This window comes from Scyliorhinus canicula, chromosome 5 (assembly GCF_902713615.1).
Source record: "Scyliorhinus canicula chromosome 5, sScyCan1.1, whole genome shotgun sequence".
Classification (NCBI taxonomy): domain Eukaryota; kingdom Metazoa; phylum Chordata; class Chondrichthyes; order Carcharhiniformes; family Scyliorhinidae; genus Scyliorhinus; species Scyliorhinus canicula.
Window position 1 is genome coordinate 143,117,118 of NC_052150.1, and position 12,358 is coordinate 143,129,475.

The following is a 12,358-nucleotide window of genomic DNA, read 5'->3' on the forward strand; positions in this document are numbered from 1 at the left end:
GGAGCAGAGTCTTGCTTGGGTAGAAGTGGTGTGGCGTAATGCTTCGGCCTGGTTATGGGACCTATTGAAATTTCTGAACGTTGAGAAAATCAAGTATGCGATGAGGGGGTCGGTGGATGGATTTTACTCAATGTGGCAGTCATTCATTGCCTTTTTCAGGGAGCTGGTTACTGTCAGCTATTGGGGGGGGGGGGAAAAGAGAGGGTTAGGGTCTTCTTTGTGTGGGGGGGTAGTCTTGGTAGGTTGGGATAGGCTGTGTTGTGTTGGGGTTAATTTTGTAAATTGAAAATTTTGTTTGAATAAAAATATATTTTTAATTATTGAACATCCTTCTTGTTCCTTTCTAAAACTAGCATAAGCAAAAAGAACAAGTATCAGAAATGTTAAAAAATGCTGGCACACACACACACCGGGTATTAATCCATCTTTTTAGACACACAACGTGCTTCATGACTTTCCATTTCTATTTGCAGGGAGAGCTGTAATACATTAATAAAGGAATAGCGCATTAATAAGGTGTAGCACAACACACTGTTCATAGTTTAGCAGCTTCCTGGTCCAAGTCTAATAAATGAATGCAAAAGTCACAAATCATCCAATCTTTTTACAAAAAACGTTTACAATACAATTACAGCATCTACAAGGCTGCTCAATTTAACTTGGGACAGTAGAAATAGATCACCCCAACTGCTCCCCATCCATCATCCCCACAATGAACCAGGAAATCATATCAGCATATTTTTTAATCCACCTTCATGAATGACTAAACAAAACTTTCTATGCACAAAAATAAATAATTTCTGAACCGATCAGTAACGGTGACCGTGAAACTGCCAAATTCCACTAATATGCTTTAAGGAAAGGAAACCTGGCTTATGTGCCACCAGAGACACAAACCAGAATAAATCAAATCTAGCCAATTACTGCCCCATCAGACCATTCAATCAGTGCTGAAAGTGTTGGTGGTAGTACTATCAAGCACCAGTTACTTATCAATAACCTGGATTGGGTTAAATTGGGAGGAGAAATTTTCTCTCGAATTTAGAGGGCTACGGGTTGATCTGATCAAAGTATTTAAAATATGAACAGGAAAAGACAAGAGTAGATAAAAGATTGTTTCCACTGGTTGGAGATTCGAGAATTAAGGGGCACAGTCAAAGATTAGGGCCAGAACATTCAGGAGAGACGTTAGGTAGCACTTCTACGCACAAAGGGTGGTAGAGGTTTGGAACTCTCTTCCATATACGGCAATTGATGCTAGATCAGTTGTTAATTTTAAATCGGAGATTGGTATTAAGGGATATGGATCAACGGCAGGTATATGAAGTTAGGCCAGATCAGCCATGAATCTCATTGAATGGTGAGCAGGTACCCAAGGGTCTGCATGGCTTACTCCTATGCTCAATTTGGGGTCCACCTGGCTCACTTGACTCCAAATTTCATTACAACGTCGATCCAAACATGGACAAAGGGGCTGAATTATATAGGTGAATCAATTGTACCTGCCGTTGACATCAAAACAACATTTGGGAAAGGAGTACTAGCAAAATTCAAGCCAATGGGACTAAAGGGAAAAGCTTCCACCTGGGCCAGCCATATACATACAGTGGCTGTTCATGACTGGGAATTCTGTAGACGGTGACTCAGCTCCGAACTCCAACATCTTTCCACGCCATGCAAGTCATAATCAGTGTTAAGACTTTTTTTTTATTCTTTCATGGGATGTGGGCATCACTAACAGGGCCAGCATTTATTGCCCATCCCTAATTGCCCATAAGAGTCAACCACATTGCTGTGGATCTGGAGTTACATGTAGGCCAGACAAGCTAAGGACAGCAGATTTCCTTCCCATTAGTGAATGAGATTTGTTTATACAGTACAACAATTGACAATGGTGATCTGGTCATTAGACTTTTAATTAAATCAAATGTCACCATCTGCTGTGGTGGGATTTAAACTTGGGTCCTCAAGAGGGTAATCCTGGATGTCAGGATTACGAGTCAATACCACTACATTACTGCCCCCTCTTGCTTGGATGAATGCATCTCGAATACTCAAAAATCTCAACACCATCCAGGAGAAAGCAGCCCACTTGACTAACACCCCATCCACCAATTTAAACAATCACTCCCTCTACCAACAGGACATCATGGCTGTAGCATGTACTACCTACAAGATCAACTGCAGCAACTCACCAAGGTTTCTGTATTAGCATCTCCTGAACCTTCAACCTCTCCTCACCAGCAGGTTACACTACATGTCACACACCATCTTAAAATCACATGCAACATATTGTAATACAGGTATTACTACCAGAAGGGGAGACAAATAATCACTAGGCCTAGGCCAGTGCTCTGGGGACACAGGTTCAAATCCCACCACAGCAACTGGAATTTAAATTCAATTAATAAAATCTGGAATTCAAAGCTTGTGACCATCAAAATACCATAAACCACCACCTGGTTCACTTTAGAGAAGGTAATCTGTTACTCTTAGCCTATCAACATTTTTGATAATTTGTAGGCAGGCGTATGGGGGTGAGGTTACAATCAGATCCACCATGATCTTCTCGAATGACAGACCGGTTAGCATTACTTCTGTAGTGGCTAAATTGTTAGAAAGTCTTCTGAGGGACAGGTTCTAAAGGCATTTAGACAGGCAAGGGCTAATAAGAGAAAGTCAGCAAGGCTTTGTATGGGGAAAGTCATGTCTCACAAATTTGATTTGAGTTTTTTTGAAGGGGTAACCAAGAAGGTAGATGAGGGAAGTGCAGTCAACATTGTCTACGTAGACTTTAGCATGGCCTTTGACAAGGTACCGCACGGTAGGTTGTTGCAAACGGTTAAATCTCACGGAATCCAGGGTGAGGTAGCCAATTGGATACAAAATTGGCTTGGTGGCCGAAGTAGGAGGCATGAATAGTAAGTTTGCAGATGACACCAAGATTGGTGGCACAGTGGATAGTGAAGAAGGTTATACAAGATTGCAACAGGATCTTGACCAATTGGGCCGATGGATGGCACATGGAGTTTAATTTGGATAAACATGAGGTGATGCATTTTAGTCGATCAAATCAGGGCAGGACCTACTCAGTTAATGGTAGGGAGTTGGGGAGAGTTACAGAACAAAGAGATCCAAGGGTACAGGTTCATAGCTCCTTGAAGGTGGTGCCGCAGGTGGACAGGGTGTTGAAGAAGGCATTCTGCATGCTATGTTTTATTGGTCAGAATATTGAAAACAGGAGTTGGGACGTCCTGTTGAAGTTGTACAAGACTTTGGCAAGACCAAACATGGAATACTGTGTTCAGTTCTGGTCACCCTATTATAGGAAGGATATTGTTAAACTAGAAAGAGTGCAGAAGAGATTTACGAGGATGCTACCAGGACTTCATGGTCGGAATTATAAGGAGGGGCTGGATAGACTGGAACTTTATTCCCTGGAGCGCAGGAGGCTTAGAGGTGATCTTATAGAGGTCTATAAAATAATGAGGGGCATCGATAAGGTAGATAGTCTACATCTTTCCCCAAAGGTAGAGGAGTCTAGAACTAGAGGGCATAGGTTTAAGCTGAGAGGAGAAATATACAAAAGAGACCAGAGGGAAAAAAATTTCACACAGAGGGTGGTGAGCACCCGGAACGAGCTGCCAGAGCAGTGGTAGAGGCGGGTACAATTCTTTCCTTTAAAAAACAGTTACATGAGCTGGGATATGGACCAAATGCGGGCAAGCGAGACTAGTTTAGTTATAGAAACTGGGTGGCATGGACAAGCTTGTCCAAAGGGCCTGTTTCCAAGCTATCTATCTTGCAGGCACAAGGGGCCGAGTGGCCTACTCCTGCTTCTTAGTTTGTACCTCTGGCCTACATGTGACTCGAGATCCACAGAAGCGTGTCTGTTAACTACCCTCTGGAAATGACCTAGCAAGCCACAGTTCAAGTGGAATTAAGAATGAGCAATAAATGTTGACCTTCCCAGGAATACCCACATCCTATGTAAGAATAAAAATAAATACAAATTACCATCTGAGCCACAGAATAGAATTAACACCCAAAGAAACACACCATCATGCTCCTAACTTAAGCAAAAATTGTCACACGGAAGTTTCTACATCCTGATCAGGCAGCACATCCACTTATCTGCTCAGAGAACTTAAGCACAGGTTGACATATGCCAAGATATCCCAAATCTGTACAGGTTTAACCAAATATAGCCACCATATGAAACACTGGCTTCCGCTCGATCCCAAGCCTTCCTACCCTTTCCTGAGGGAGGACTGGGATTGACTTTGTTCAACTGCTATTTAAAAAATACCAGCTCTTGGTTAATCTAAATAACTGTAAACATAAAGTGCTTACACTGTTGCTCTGGCGTCCTTTTTAAAAGTACAGATCACACAGTTCTTGGAAGTACCACAAAATTATGAAGTAATAACACTTCACACATCCTAGCGACTAAAACTATTCCGCGCTGGAAAGATCAAGTTATAAAGAGATCACTCGTTTTATTTGCACTCATTATACCATTATAGTTAAGAGTTGAAGCAAATATTACAGTGCGTCATTGTACAAAACAAAGTTCGACAAAGCAGAACGGCTTGGTTGAACTATTGTAAGTGATTTCTTGATGCAACGCAAATCGTACAAATACAAATTAGTTTTATTGGAATAGACATGGTCTTAGAACTGGAAAGGTGACGATCTAAGCGGCGACCGTGCGACGTTCCGTGACCATTTAAAAAAAGAAAGCACCAAAATGTTGGTTCCATGTGGAAACCCGGATCCATGCAATTTTAAAAACTCACCAGGTATCAATGCACCGGATTATTTACGGCCGAGGATCAGGATCCGGTCGGATCCCGAACAGCCGCCGCTAATCCCGCACACAAAGTCAAATGCAATGCGAGGCCAAGGGCTGGCTCCCGGAGACCCAGAGGGGGCTAGCAACAGGGCAGAGGGGATGGCAAAGGTTTGTCCACGGACACTGATCGTTAATGCGCCACAAACACGAGGAATCCCAGGGCCCGGCCCGGCTCCCTCGCCCCAAACTGGGCCCAGAATAACAGCCCGGACTCTCACATCTTTAATCAGCGAAAAGCAAAGCCGGGAGCCCTGAGTCAGAGCCCGCTTCACAACGTCGACCCTCCCGGGCCCCATATCTCCGATGGCTTCAGTTCAGACCGCGGGGTAGAAGCCGGGGAGGGAGAGCTGGGCCTCGGGCTCTGCCGACAACAACATGGCGGCGGTTCCGGCCTCTGGCAAATGGCCCGAGTCACGGTGAGTCAGAAGGATTGGAGGCCCGATCGAGCTCCCCTCCAGCTCGTCTCCGTCTCCTCCCGCCGCCTCTGCTTCACTCACCATGGCCGCCCCGTCACTGCCGCTCCCTCCGCTTCGCCTCTTTTCTTCCGATTTAATTTTCCAACCGACTCGCCGGCGCCTCCGCTCCGCAGGTTCCGCCCCGCCGCCTGCAACTAATTCCTCACACAACAGTTCCGCTGGTCGCCCACAATCCAGCCGCTCTCTCCCTCCTCCACCGCCGCCACTTGGTTTATTTCCCCAACTGTTTGTTTTTACTAAAATGACGAGGAACCAAACACGTGTCGTTCTTCCCCGACACAGACAAAAAAAATTTGCAGAACGGATTGTTTGTTTATTCGGAGGAGAATCGACCTGCAGCTGCCGGGCTCTCCGGGAAATCTCGATTGCGACTGTTTTATTTTGAGAAGCGCCAATCGTTGGCTTCAATCCAACAACGCTAATCTGACAATTATTGCGCTCGGCTGGTTGATTTTTAAAAAAATCAAATTTTCAACCCTATATTTAAATTGAATGCAAAAAATGACAGAAATATTTTCAACCTTTGCTTTGACTCTGCAAGGTGCCAACTCTAACCCGTTTGGATCCATTTGATCTTATCTGCGAGATGAGACTCAATACCAACTCAAGGATTCAAGCAACAAAATTGTGAATGTTAAATGAATATCGGCCTCAGGGTCTGACATCATACCCCACAAACAGTCAATGTGTTCTCTCTTCATAACAAATATAGGCAGAAATTTTCGACTTCTTATTTGTGACTTTAAAATAACCCGAAGGCAGTTTTACCACGCGGTCATCTTCCCAATAAGGCAGTGGTCCTCAAACCTATTCCACCATTTTTAGATTTCAACTGATCTGTACTTCAACTCCATTTACTCACATGTGATCCACTTGGAACCCTTAGCTAACAAAACAAATCTATATGTGTTGATTACTTCAATGAACCCAGCATTCACAGATTTTTGGAAGAGATTTCCCATTACCTATTGGTTTTCCTGATTTCACCACCTCTAGCTGCCAGAGCTGTAATTTTAAAAGATGATTTGAAGGGTCGGTGCAGACACAATGGGCCGAATGGCTTCCTTCTGCACTAGGGATTCTATGCTCCCTGTTCTGAATTCCCACCATTATAAGCATTACCCACACTGTATTCCCCCACTGTCATCGAGTTTTACAGCACAGAAAGAGGCCCATCATGTCTGTGCCGGCTCTCAAACACCTATCTATTCTAATCCCATTTTCCAGCTCTTGGTCCTTGGCCTTGTATACTATGGCATTTCAAGTGCTCATCTAAATGCTGTCCTGATTAAGGAGCTGCGCTCCGAAAGCTTGTGATTCGAAACAAACTGTTGGACTTTAACCTGGTGTAATACTTCTTACTGTGCCCATCCCAGTCCAACACCAGCATCTCCACACCTTAAATGTTGTCAGGGTTCCTGCCTCCAGCTTTTTAGGCACTGAATTCCAGATTCCCAAATCTCTCTGGGTGAAAAGGTTTTTCCTCAAATCCCCTCTAAATTGCCTGCTCCTTGCCTTAAGCCCATGACCCATCTACTAAGGGGAACACTAATAATCTTTATTGTCACAAGTAGGCTTACATTAACACTGCAATGAAGTTACTGTGAAAAACCCCTAGTTGCCACATTCCAGCGTTTGTTCAGGTACACAGAGGGAGAATTCAGGCTGTCCCAATCACCTAACAGCACGTCTTTCGGGATTTGTGGGAGGGAACCAGAGCACCCGGAGGAAACCCACGCAGACACGGGGAGAACGTGCAGACTCCAACAGTGACCCAAGCCAGGAATCGAACCTGGAACCTTTGAGCTGTGAAGCAACAGTGCTACCGTGCTGCCCATGTTTCTTCCTATCTATAATCCCACATAATTTTGTACACCTTGATGAGGCCCCTGCCACTTCACACTTTTCAAGGTTAAATTCCATGTGTTATTGTTCTGACCAGCCTGTCCATATCACCCCGTAATCTAAGGCTTTCCTTCTCGCTATTTGCCACACCACCAATATTTGTGTCATCTGCAAACTTACTGATCATACTCCCCACATTCACATACTCCCCACATGGTCAAAAGCCTTACTGAAGTCCATGTAGACTACATCAACTGCATTGCCCTCATCCTGGGGGTTACCATGGGCCAGAACATTAACTGGACTAGTCATACAAACACGGGGTGAATAACTCACCTGACTGTCCCAGGTCTGTCCATCGTCTGCAAGGCACAAGTCAGGAGTGTGATGGAATACTCTCCACTTGCCTGGCTGAGTGCAGCTGGAACAACATTCAAGAAACTGGAGTGTAAAGCAACTGTGTTACCACCATGCTACCACTGGGGGCACAGTGGTAGCACAGTTGCTTCACAGCTCCAGGGTCTCAGGTTCGATTCCTGGCTTGGGTCACTGTCTGTGTGGAGTTTGCACTTTTTCTCCGTGTCTGCACAGGTTTCCGCCGGGTGCTCCGGTTTCCTCCCACAGTGCAAAAAATGTGCAGGTTAGGTGGATTGGCCATGCTAAATTGCCCTTAGTGTCCAAAAAGGATAGGTGGAGTCACTGGAGGTGTGGCCTTGGGTAGGATGCTCTTTCCAAGGGCTGGTGCAGACTCGATGTGCTGAATGGCCTCCTTCTGCACTATAAATTATTTTCTATGAAACTCAACAGTGCGGTTGGAACTGCACTCATCCAGGCAAGTGGAGAGTATTCCATTGCATTCCTGACTTGTGTCTTGTAGGTGGTGGACAGGCTTTGGGGGGTCAGGAGGTGAGTTATTCATGGTAGAATTCCTAGCCTTTGACCTGCTCTGGTAGCCACAGTATCAATATGGCTAGTCCAGATCGGTTTCTGATCTATGGTAACCCCCTGGTTGTTGATTGTGGGGGATTCAGCAATGGTAATATCAAGGGGCGATGGTTAGATCCTGTCTTGTTGGAGACAATCGTTATCTGGCAATTGTGTGGCGCGAATGTAACTTGCCACGTGTCAGGCCAAGCCTGCATATTGTCCAGGTCTTACTGCATTTGGACATGGACTGCTTCATTTTCTGAGGAGTTGTAAATGATGCTTTGTGAAGTCATCTGCAAATTTCCCCACTTCTGACCTTATGATGGAAGGGAGATCATTGATGAAGCAGCTGAAGGTGGTTGGGCCTAAGACACTGCCCTGGGGAACTCCTGCAGTGGATGTCCTGGAGCTGAGATGATTGACCTGAGATGATTGTATGTAATGGTTGACATTCTAATTATCCTGGGAATCGATGACGCGAAAGCCATCTATGCATGGGAGGCATATTTCAATCTTCACAGAAAGGCAGGGGCACAGTAATTGATTTGATTTGATTTGATTTATTGTCACATGTACCGAAGTACAGAGAAAATTATTTTTCTGCAGCCAAGGGAAGGTACACAGTATGAACACAGTAGACAAAAAAAAATCAACAAAGAACATTGACAAATGGTACAGACAAATAGTGATTGGTTACAGTGCAGAACAAGGAGCCAAACAAAGCAAATACATGAGCAAGAGCAGCATAGGGTGTTGTGAATAGTGTTCTTACAGGGAACAGATCAGTCTGAGGGTGAGTCGTTGAGTCTTATAGCTGTGGGGAAGAAGCTGTTCCTATGTCTGGATGTGCAGGTCTTCAGATTTCTGTACGTTCTGCCTGATAGAAGGCTCTGGAAGGAGCCAATTCCTGGGTGGGAGGGGTCTCTGATAATACTGTCTGCTTTCCTGAGGCAGCGGGAGGTGTAGACAGAATCAATGTGAGGGTGGCAAGCTTGTGTGATGCGTTGGGCTGAATTCACCACACTCTGCAGTTTCTTGCGATCTTGGACCGAGCAGTTGCCATACCAGGCTGTGATGCAGTCAGATAGGATGCTCTCTATGGCACATCTATGGAAGTTTGTGAGAATCATTGCAGACATGCCAAATTTCTTTAGCTTCCGTAGGGAGCTGTTTGGTCTATAAGAAGGTGAATTTTGAATCAGCTTTAAACAAGGTTCTACTTGTCGGTACTTGCAGCTGGGGCTTGTTAATTAGTTAATTGGATTAGGCCAGTTTTCAGAGGCTAGAGTCACAGTATAAATCTGAGCTAGTTGCAGTGCAGACTTTGTTTGCACTGGAGTGCTGAACTGGTTGCATTTGAGTGCTACAGTGAGAGTTTGGTGACTGAGGGAGTGCTGAACTTGGTGCATTTGAGTGCTACAGTGAGAGTTTGTTGACTGAGGGAGTTCTGAACTGGTTGCATTTGAGTGCTACAGTGAGAGTTTGGTGACTGAGGGAGTGCTGAACTTGGTGCATTTGAGTGCTACAGTGAGAGTTTGTTGACTGAGGGAGTGCTGAGCTTGTGGCATTTGAGTGCTACAGTGAGAGTTGGTGACTGAGGGAGTTAGGTGAGGAGGGAGTAAGGTGCTCCTTACAATTCATTTCCTATATTTATCACAGAGTGTGAAGGGAGCCAGGAGTTTAGAGTACAGCTGACTGGAAGAAGAGTCGGAGGGCGGAGGTCCAGTTGGTCTACGGGGCACCTAATTCTGTAAAGTAAGAGGGGATGGAGGCTAGGGCAGTTGCATGCTCCTCCTGTAGGATCTGGGTGGTGAGGGATACCACTGGTGTCCCCGCTGACTATACCTGCGAGAAGTGCACCCAACTCCAGCTCCTCAGAGACCGTGTTAGGGAACTGGAGCTGGAGCTGGATGAACTTCGAATCATCCAGGAGGCAGAGGGGGTTATCGAGAAGAGTTACAGGGAGGTAGCCACACCCAAGGTACTGAACAAGAGTTGTTGGGTTACAGTCAGGGAAAGGAAAACTAATAGACAATGCAGGGATCCCTCGTGGCCGTTCCCCTTCAAAACAAGTATACTGTTTTGGATGCTGTTGGGGGGATGACCTACCGGGGGAAGGCCCTAGCGGCCAGGTCTCTGGCACTGAGTCTGGCTCTGGGACTCAGAAGGGAAGGGGGGAGCATAGAAAAGCAATAGTAATAGGAGATTCAATGGTTAGGGCAATAGATAGGAGATTCTGTGGTCGCGAACGAGAATCCCGGAAGGTATGTTGCCTCCCGGGTGCCAGGGCCAGGGATCTCTCGGATCGTGTCTTCAGGATCCTGAAGGGGGTGGGTGAGCAGCCAGAAGTTGTTGGTACCAACGACGTAGGTAGGGCAAGGGGTGTGGAGGTAATAAACAAGTTTAGGGAGTTAGGCTGGAAGTTAAAGGCCAGGACAGACAGAGTTGTCATCTCTGGTTTGTTGTCGGTGCCACGTGATAGCAAGGCTAGGAATAGGGAGAGAGTGCAGTTGAACACGTGGCTGCAGGAATGATGTAGGAGAGAGGGCTTCAGGTATTTGGATAATTGGAGCGCATTCTGGGGAATGTGGGACCTGTACAAGCAGGACGGGTTGCATCTGAACCAGAGGGGCACCAATATCCTGGGGGGGGAGGTTTTCTAGTAGTCTTCGGGAGGGTTTAAACTAATTTGGCAGGGGAATGGGAACTGGATTTGTAGTCCTGCAACTAAGGAAGCCGATATTCAGAATGCCAAAGCACGTACTGATACAGTGGGGAAGGTAATACTGACAAAGGAGAGTACTTGCAGGCAAGAGATGGGTTGAAGTGTGTATACTTCAATGCAAGAAGCATCAGGAATAAGGTGGGTGAACTTAAAGCATGGATCGGTACTTGGGACTACAATGTGGTGGCCATCACGGAAACTTGGATAGAAGAGGGGCAGAAATGGTTGTTGGAGGTCCCTGGTTATAGATGTTTCAACAAGATTAGGGAGGATGGTAAAAGAGGTGGGGGGGGGGGGTGGCATTGTTAATTAAAGATAGTATAACAGCTGCAGAAAGGCAGTTCAAGGGAGATCTGCCTACTGAGGTAATATGGGTTGAAGTCAGAAATAGGAAAGGAGCAGTCACCTTGTTGGGAATTTTCTGTAGGCCCCCCAATAGCAGCAGAGATGTGGAGAACAGATTGGGAAACAGATTTTGGAAAGGTGCAGAAGTCACAGGGTAGTAGTCATGGGTGACTTCAACTTCCCAAATATTGAGTGGAAACTCTTTAGATCAAATAGTTTGGATGGGGTAGTGTTTGTGCAGTGTGTCCAGGAAGCTTTTCTAACACAGTATGTAGATTGTCCGACCAGAGGGGAGGCCATATTGGATTTGGTACTTGGTAATGAACCAGGGCAAGTGATAGATTTGTTAGTGGGGGAGCATTTTGGAGGTAGTGACCACAATTCTGTGACTTTCACTTTAGTAATGGAGAGGGATAGGCGCGTGCAACAGGGCAAGGTTTACAATTGGGGGAAGGGTAAATGCAATGCTGTCAGACAAGAATTGAAGTGCATAAGTTGGGAACATAGGCTGTCAGGGAAGGACACAAGTGAAATGTGGAACTTGTTCAAGGAACAGGTACTGCGTGTTTTTGATATGTATGTCCCTGTCAGGCAGGGAAGAGATGGTTGAGTGAGGGAACCATGGTTGACAAGAGAGGTTGAATGTCTTGTTAAGAGGAAGAAGGAGACTTATGTAAGGCTGAGGAAACAAGGTTCAGACAGGGCGCTGGAGGAATACAAGACAGCCAGGAGGGAACTGAAGAAAGGGATTAGGAGAGCTAAGAGAAGGCATGAAAAATCTTTGGCGGGTAGGATCAAGGAAAACCCCAAGGCCTTTTACACATATGTGAGAAATATGAGAATGACTAAAGCGAGGGTACGTCCGATCAAGGACAGTAGCGGGAGATTGTGTATTGAGTCTGACGAGGTAGGAGAGGTCTTGAACAAGTATTTTTCTTCAGTATTTACAAACGAGAGGGGCCATATTGGTGGAGAGGACAGTGTGAAACAGACTGGTAAACTCGAGGAGATACTTGTTAGGAAGGAAGATGTGTTGGGCGTTTTGAAAAACTTGAGGATAGACAAGCCCCAATCCTGACGGGATATATCCAAGGATTCTATGGGAAGCAAGAAATGAAATTGCAGAGCCGTTGGCAATGATCTTTTCGTCCTCACTGTCAACAGGGGTGGTACCAGAGGATTGGA

At 45.6% G+C, this 12,358-nt stretch overlaps 1 protein-coding gene across 1 annotated transcript in view; it reads right to left on the minus strand.

Annotated features, from left to right (window-relative positions):
* The window catches only part of LOC119966306 (cullin-1-like), a 161,017-nt gene extending 155,296 nt beyond the window's left edge, over positions 1-5,721 (minus strand). Inside the window, 1 exon segment of the mRNA XM_038797782.1 lies at positions 5,353-5,721. The gene's annotated coding sequence lies outside the window, so the exon portion shown is untranslated.
* Positions 5,722-12,358: the final 6,637 nt, after the last annotated feature.